This window comes from Heterodontus francisci, unplaced genomic scaffold (assembly GCF_036365525.1).
Source record: "Heterodontus francisci isolate sHetFra1 unplaced genomic scaffold, sHetFra1.hap1 HAP1_SCAFFOLD_1237, whole genome shotgun sequence".
Taxonomy (NCBI): domain Eukaryota; kingdom Metazoa; phylum Chordata; class Chondrichthyes; order Heterodontiformes; family Heterodontidae; genus Heterodontus; species Heterodontus francisci.
This window is the reverse complement of record NW_027141243.1, coordinates 26,658-33,566: the sequence shown is the minus strand read 5'-3', so window position 1 is coordinate 33,566 and position 6,909 is coordinate 26,658.

Genomic DNA, 6,909 nt, shown 5'->3' with positions numbered 1-6,909 from the left:
TACCACTGCCCTCATCAAATGTCTCCGTTACTTCATCAAAGAACACAGTTCATGAGAAAAACACCAACTGCCACGAAATCAAAACCCAGTTCCTCAATTCACATCCCTTGTCTCAGAAAATTCCCCAAAGAAATATTATCAACATTCCAACTCTGTCCTTCCTCAGTCCAGTCCTGCTTTTGTACTGTGTGTCTGCCGAGCGGTCACTCAGACCGAAATGTATGGACTGAGTTCAAGGCCCAAATGAACATTGGTGTGAATGGAACATGTGCAAACTAGAAACAGCGGTGGTAACCCAGAAAGGCTTTAAGAACATCAAAGTGAATGTTACAGTCGGCTAAGCTGCAGTAAGATGAAATGCAAGGAAGTGAGTATTAATAGTGGAAGGAATAATCTGAGAGAAGAGGTGGGTTTGAATGTTGGAGCCTGAAGCACAGGCATGTGCAAGTGTGATGATGTAAAAGGAGACAATAGTTTCCCTCCATCAAGAAGAAATACAATTTCAAGGAATAAAGATTGGTTATTTGCTGCATTCCATTAGCAGGGACAGCAGCCGGTTTAAGACATAAAACAAGTTCTGTCTTGATCGGTGTTGCTGTGACCACAACACAGAGTATTCACCATTATACAGTCACAGTCCCACTCAATCAGCTGCGATAGTCTAACATGGATTGTTAGACAAAGATCTTTTTAGTGAAGATGATCTTTCCACGAAAACTAACAGACCTGCTGAATATTTCCAACATCTTCTGCTTTTATTTCGAACTTTCCATCTGAGCAACTTTTCTGATGATATAACACAAATTATGACAGCATTGTGATTGGAAACCAAGTCGCTCATAAGACTGGAACATAAATCCACATAACCACACTAATAGAGATTAAATTCTGGCACTGATGACTGATAATTAAAAGTGAGTTTTCTTGCTGTGCGCTCTCTGAGTCCAGGGCTTTGTAATGAGAATGAAGGAAATATGAGAACTTTCTGAGCCGTGTTCCCGGGACGATGTGGCCGAGAGGTTCAGTCGACGGCCCATGAATCCATTACACCTGCACACATGGTTTTGAATTCCATCCTCATGGTTATTGTGTTGAAGAAGAATATGTTCTTTTATTCCTTTTATCAACACATCCAAGATTCCTGAATCTGAGTCCCATCCTTCCCCAGGCCGCAGTGGGGGAGTTATGTATTGCTGCCTTGCTCTGTTTGCTCAAATCTACAAAACGATCATTTCAGCCCAAACTCTTCCTTACAGGGAGAAGTGGAGAGTATAAGATCTGAGCTATGTGAAGTATCAAAGTGGATCATTGTATCCTGGTGAAAGGAATATCTCTCCACAGATGCTGCCTGACCTGCTGAATGTTTCTTGCATTGTCTGTTTTTAATTTTATGCTTTCACGATAACGGTTTTCTTTTTTTTGTTTACTTGCCCAAGGACGCAGCTCCAGGCACAACTTTTCTGTGTTCTTCTCACACACACGTTTGCTCTTTATCTTCCTGCATGCACTGTAATGTCAGCCGTTTCCACACACATCGATCTGTGCCATGGCTTTCAAAACCCTTTTTTCATAGTTTCAGAGAGTTGAAGCGTTTCTTCGTGAATTCACAAGGACATGGGGATTATAGAGGCTAAGAGGGAATATAAGGGGTTAATATGTTAACCAGAGGATCTAAAGCCTAGAAGTGTGTACAGTGACAGTAAGGGACTCTCAGAGTATATCAAAGAAATAACAGAGCATATTAGAGAAGATCATGAGCTAAAGGAGATTCAAAGTGTTTAAGGAAGGGTCAGGATCTATCAGATAGGATAATGGACGCTCAGGATGTATTAAAGAGGATAACGCATGATCAGGTTGCATCAGATATCCCCATCCTCAATGATGGGGGAGCCCAGCACATCAGTGCAAAGGACAAGGCTGAAGCATTTGCATCCATCTTCAGCCGAAAGTGCTGAGTGGATGTTTCATCTTGGCCTCCTCTTGATGTCGCCAGCATCACAGATGCCAATCGTCAGCTAATATGATTCACTCCACGTGATATCAAGAATTGGCTGAAGGCATTGGATACTGCAAAGGCCCTGAAAACATTCCGAAAATAGAATTGAAGACCTGTGCTTTGGAGCTTGCCGCTCCCCGAGCCAAGCTTTTCCAGTACAGCTACAATACTGGCATCTACCCGGCAATGTGGGAATTGCTCAGGTATGTCCTGTACACAAAATGCAGGACAAATCCAACCCGGTCATTTCGGAATCAATGTGGTTCACATTTTGGAACTTTGCAGCAGACATGTTTGCTGTTCCTTCCTCCTGTTCCTCCTTGATTATTTCTGCCTGTGTGTAACTGAGGCTCCGTTTGTGGGTATGTCTTGTCCAGGTGTCCTCATCACACAGGTTGCAGCTCTTACTCTATTTCCAGTCCTTTGTCTGGTGGCCTTCCTGCTTACAGCTGCTTTGTATTTGGCCACCACGTGTCCAGAATTTCCACATCACTGAACTTCCTCAGCCCTGGACATGATGCAAGGTGAAGAACCGTGAGGCTGTTTTGGAAAGTATTTGCACTTGGGAGTGCGAAAAATCGAAAGGAATGAAAATAAAATCTAGTCTCCAGCTTTGTGAATCTTTAGAAATGCTTTGGAAAATGGGGCTGTTAATTTATTTTGAGGTTGTTCTTGGAACTGAGATGGCTGAGGGGAGATCTGATTGAAATGTACAAAATGTTGAGGGGCCTGGGTAGAGTGGAGGTGAATGGCCTATTTACTTTAGCAGAGAGGTCAGTGACTCGGGGCAGAGATTTAAAGTGATTGGTAGAAAAATTAGAGGGGAGATGAGGAACAATCTTTTCATCCAGAGGGTGGTTGGGGTCTGGAACTCACTGCCTGAAAGGGTAGTTGAGGCAGAAACCCTCGACTCATTTAAGAGGAGTCTAGATATGCATCTCAAGTGTCATAATCTTCAGGGCTACGAACCAAATGCTGGAAGGTGGGAATAGAAGGGGTGGATCATTTTTGGCTGCACAGACGCAATGGGCCAAGTGGCTTCTTTCTGTACCTTAAAGTTTTATAATTCCGTTATTCTATGATTCAAGATGAGAGCACAATGCACCACATTTAAAGCAACAAGTGAAAAAAGAAGTTTCTCTCTATTTCCCCTACTAATTCATTTCCTAATCCTAAAATACTTAATCAAATCACCCATTAACCTCCGATATTCCAAGGAATGGAGGCTGCTTGAATGAATCGCACCTCATAATTTAACCATGAGAGCCTTGGCTACATTCTGGTGAATTTTCACTGCCCTGTTTCCAAGGCCAATGTGTATCCTTTATAAAGGGCTGAGACCAAAACTTTCCACAGTTTTCCAGGTGTGGTCTAACCAGCATATTGTGTAGTTGGAGAAAAACGTCTCCTTTATATAACAGAATAGAATTGAATCATAAAATTGTTAAAGCACACAAGGAGGTGTTTCTGCCCTTCATATTTATGCAGGTCCTCTGCAAGAGCAACTCAGCTGGTCCAACACACCCGCCTTTTCCATCCAGCTCTGCACATTTTTTTCCTCAGATCATTATCCATTCTTTTTCTTATTCATTATTGGGATATGAGGGTCCCTGGCAATGCCAGAATTTACTTCCCATCCCTAAATGCACTTGGGAAGGTGGTAGTGAGCTGTCTTCTTGAACCGCTGAACTCCATATGGTGAGGTACATGCACAGTGCTGTTAGGGAGGGAGTTCCAGGATTTTGACTCAGCAATATAGTTCCAAGTCAGGATGTTGCGTGACTTGGAGGGAGGCATGCAGGTGGTGGTGTTCCCGTGCACCTACTGCTTTAGTCCTTCTAGGTGATACTGGTTGCGAGTTTGCAAGGAGTTGTGAAAGGAGCATTGGTGAATTGCTGCACTGCATCTTGTATATGGTACACACTGCTGCCACTGTGCATCGTACTGGAGGAAGTGAATATTTAAGATGGTAGATAGGGTGCCTCCAGTTTTGCTTGAGTTCCTTGATACGATTACTGTTACCTTGCTGGCAAAGGCAGTCACTATCACCTCTTGAAATCAGCTCTATTTTCTATGTTTGGACCAAGGCTGTAATGAGGTCTGGAATTGAGTGCCCCTGGTGGATTCCAAACTGAGCATCCATTAGTGATTTATTACTGAGTAAGTGCTGTTTGATAACACTGTCGATGATACCTTCCACAAATTTGCTGATGATTGAGAGTAGATTGATGTGGCAGTAATTGGCCAGATTGGATTTCTCCCGGTTTTTGTGGACAGGACATAAATGGGCAATTTTCCACATTGTCGGGTAGATGTCTATATTACAACTGTACTGGAACAGCTTGTTTAAGGACACGGCTAGTTCTGGAGAACAAGTCTTCAGTATGTTAGCTGGGATTTTGTCAGGGCCCATGGACTTTTCTGTATCCAGTGCCTTCACCAATCTCTTGGTATCACGTGGATTCAATCGAATTGTCTAAAGACTGGCATCTATGATGGTGAGGACCAATTCTCTCTTCAACCCAGGACTGAATATCATTCCACTTCACTCTCAGAATTGGGAATAGCTGAGGCCCCAGCAATGTTACTTGGGGCACTCCACTAGTTACAGCCTGCCAACTTGAAAATGCTCCACTTATCCCTGGTCTTTGCTTTCTGTCCATTAAGTTCTATGTCCTCTATGCATGCGAATATATTAGCCCAATTCCATGAGCCTTTATCTAATGTATTAATCTTCTGTGGTACCTTACTGAATGCTTTTTGGAAATCCAATTATACTATATTTCCTGGTTCCACTTTATCTACCCTTCTTGTTACATCCTCAGAATTCTGTAATAAATTTGTCAAGCAAGATTTCCCTTTCGTAAAACCATGTTGACTTTGTTTGATCAGACTATGATTTTCTAAGTGCTTGTTCAGACTTCCTTGAACATCGATGAGAGCATTTTCCCGACCACTGATGTTAGGCTAACTGGCCTGCAGTTCACCATGTTAAGTTCATTAAGCTGGAGCTCCAGTGGTGCAATTAGTTAACGTGTGGTACTTATACAGCAGTGCAATTAGCGAGTAATGCCAAAGTTATGAGTTCGAGCCTCACCTAAAGCACAAATTTTAGAGACAGGGAGCAATGTGAAGCAGCTCAGCAGTGAAGAGAGCTGTGATCAGTGAGTCTGAACTGACCAGAAGAGGAGAAAAAAATAATTGTGAGGTGACATCACAGGAAGAGGAGCCACTTGGAGTGAGTGCACTGCTGAACATCATAGTCATTTGCAGCACAGATGGAGTCATTTCGGTCCATGCTGGCTCTGCAGGGAGCTGTGTAATCAGACTCGATAATGGCAATTTTTAAAAAAATGCTGAAAATATCGAACAGGTCTGGCAGCATCAGTGGAGAGGGAAGCAACGTTAATGTTTCAGGTCTGTGACCTTTCCTCAGAACTGACAAAGGTCAGAACTGTCGCCAGTTTTAAGCAAATAAAGCGGAGGTGGGGCAAAAAATAACACAAGGCAAGGTGTCGATACACGCAGTCCTGCAAGCGTATGTTTTTCTCAGACTTCCTCTTGAAGTTATTGATCATTTCTCCTTCCACCACCCTTGTGGTCAGCGAGTTCCAAGTTATTACCACTTGCTATGTAAAAACAGGACTTCCTCATATTCCCCCTGCATCTGTTCCCCCCAGAACTTGCAATCTGTTTCCCTGACTTCTGATAGCATTTGTTAATGGGAACAGTTTTTCCTTGTCTGACGTATCGAAGCCTGTCATAATCTGGTACACTTCTATTAAATCTCCCCTCAATCTCCTTTGTTCGAAGGATAACAAACCCAGCTCTTCCAACCTAACCTAGTAACTAAAATCCTCCATCCCCGGAACCATTCGCATAAATCTCCTCTGCACCCTCTCAAGGACCCTCTCATACTTCCTGAAATGCTGTGACCAGAACGAGACGCAGTACTCCAGTTGAGGCCTAAACATGCATGATAGAGAGATTCACAATAATTGTACTGAGTACTTCTATTTATAAAGCCCAAGATTCCATGTGCTTTACTCATCATTCTCTCAATATGTCTTGCCAACTTCAAGGATCTCTGCCCCTGCAACCCCAGGTCCCTCTGTTCCTGCACACTCTTTAGAACTATGCCATTGCGTCTAAATTGCCTCTCCCGAATCCTTCTGGAAAATGTATCACCTCACACTTGTCAGTATAAACTTCCATCTGCCACCTTTCTGTCCATTCTGCTAGCCTATCTATGTCCTGTTGCAGACTGTTCATATCATGTTCACTGTTTGCTGCAGCTCCAGGTTTGGTGTCATCAGCAAATGTTGATATTCTACTTTGTATTCCAAGATTCAAGTCATTTATATAAAGTAAAACAAAAACAGTGGTCCCAGCACTGACCCTTGGGGAACACCACTGTCTCCTATCCTCCAGTTTGAAAAACAACCATTTCCTTTGACTGGCTGTTTTCAGTCCGTCAGCCACTATTTGATCAATTGGACACAGACCCCCCTGTTCCATGAGCCACAATTTTGTTAGCAAACCTTTAATGTAGCACCTTGTCAAATATTTTCTTAAAATCCGTATAAACAACATTCAACACATTCCCTTCATCAACTTTCCCTGCTGCTTGATCAAAAAATTCATTGAAATTAGGCATGCATGATCTGTCTTTTACAAATTCATGCCGACTATCCTTTATTACATTGTAATGAAATGCATTTTCGGAATGGTATTTCATTCCGCCAGGGGTGGAGATGTTATGATCCTACTTATTTTTTTTGGCGGGGGGTGGTGGAGGGGGGGGGGGGGGGGGGGTGGTGGGTGCGGGGGGGATGTGTGCAGTGTGTCTTTAAGGCAGCAAATGATCAGTACTGCTTTATGAACAAGCAAGCCTCAGGAGTTAGAGAAGTTGC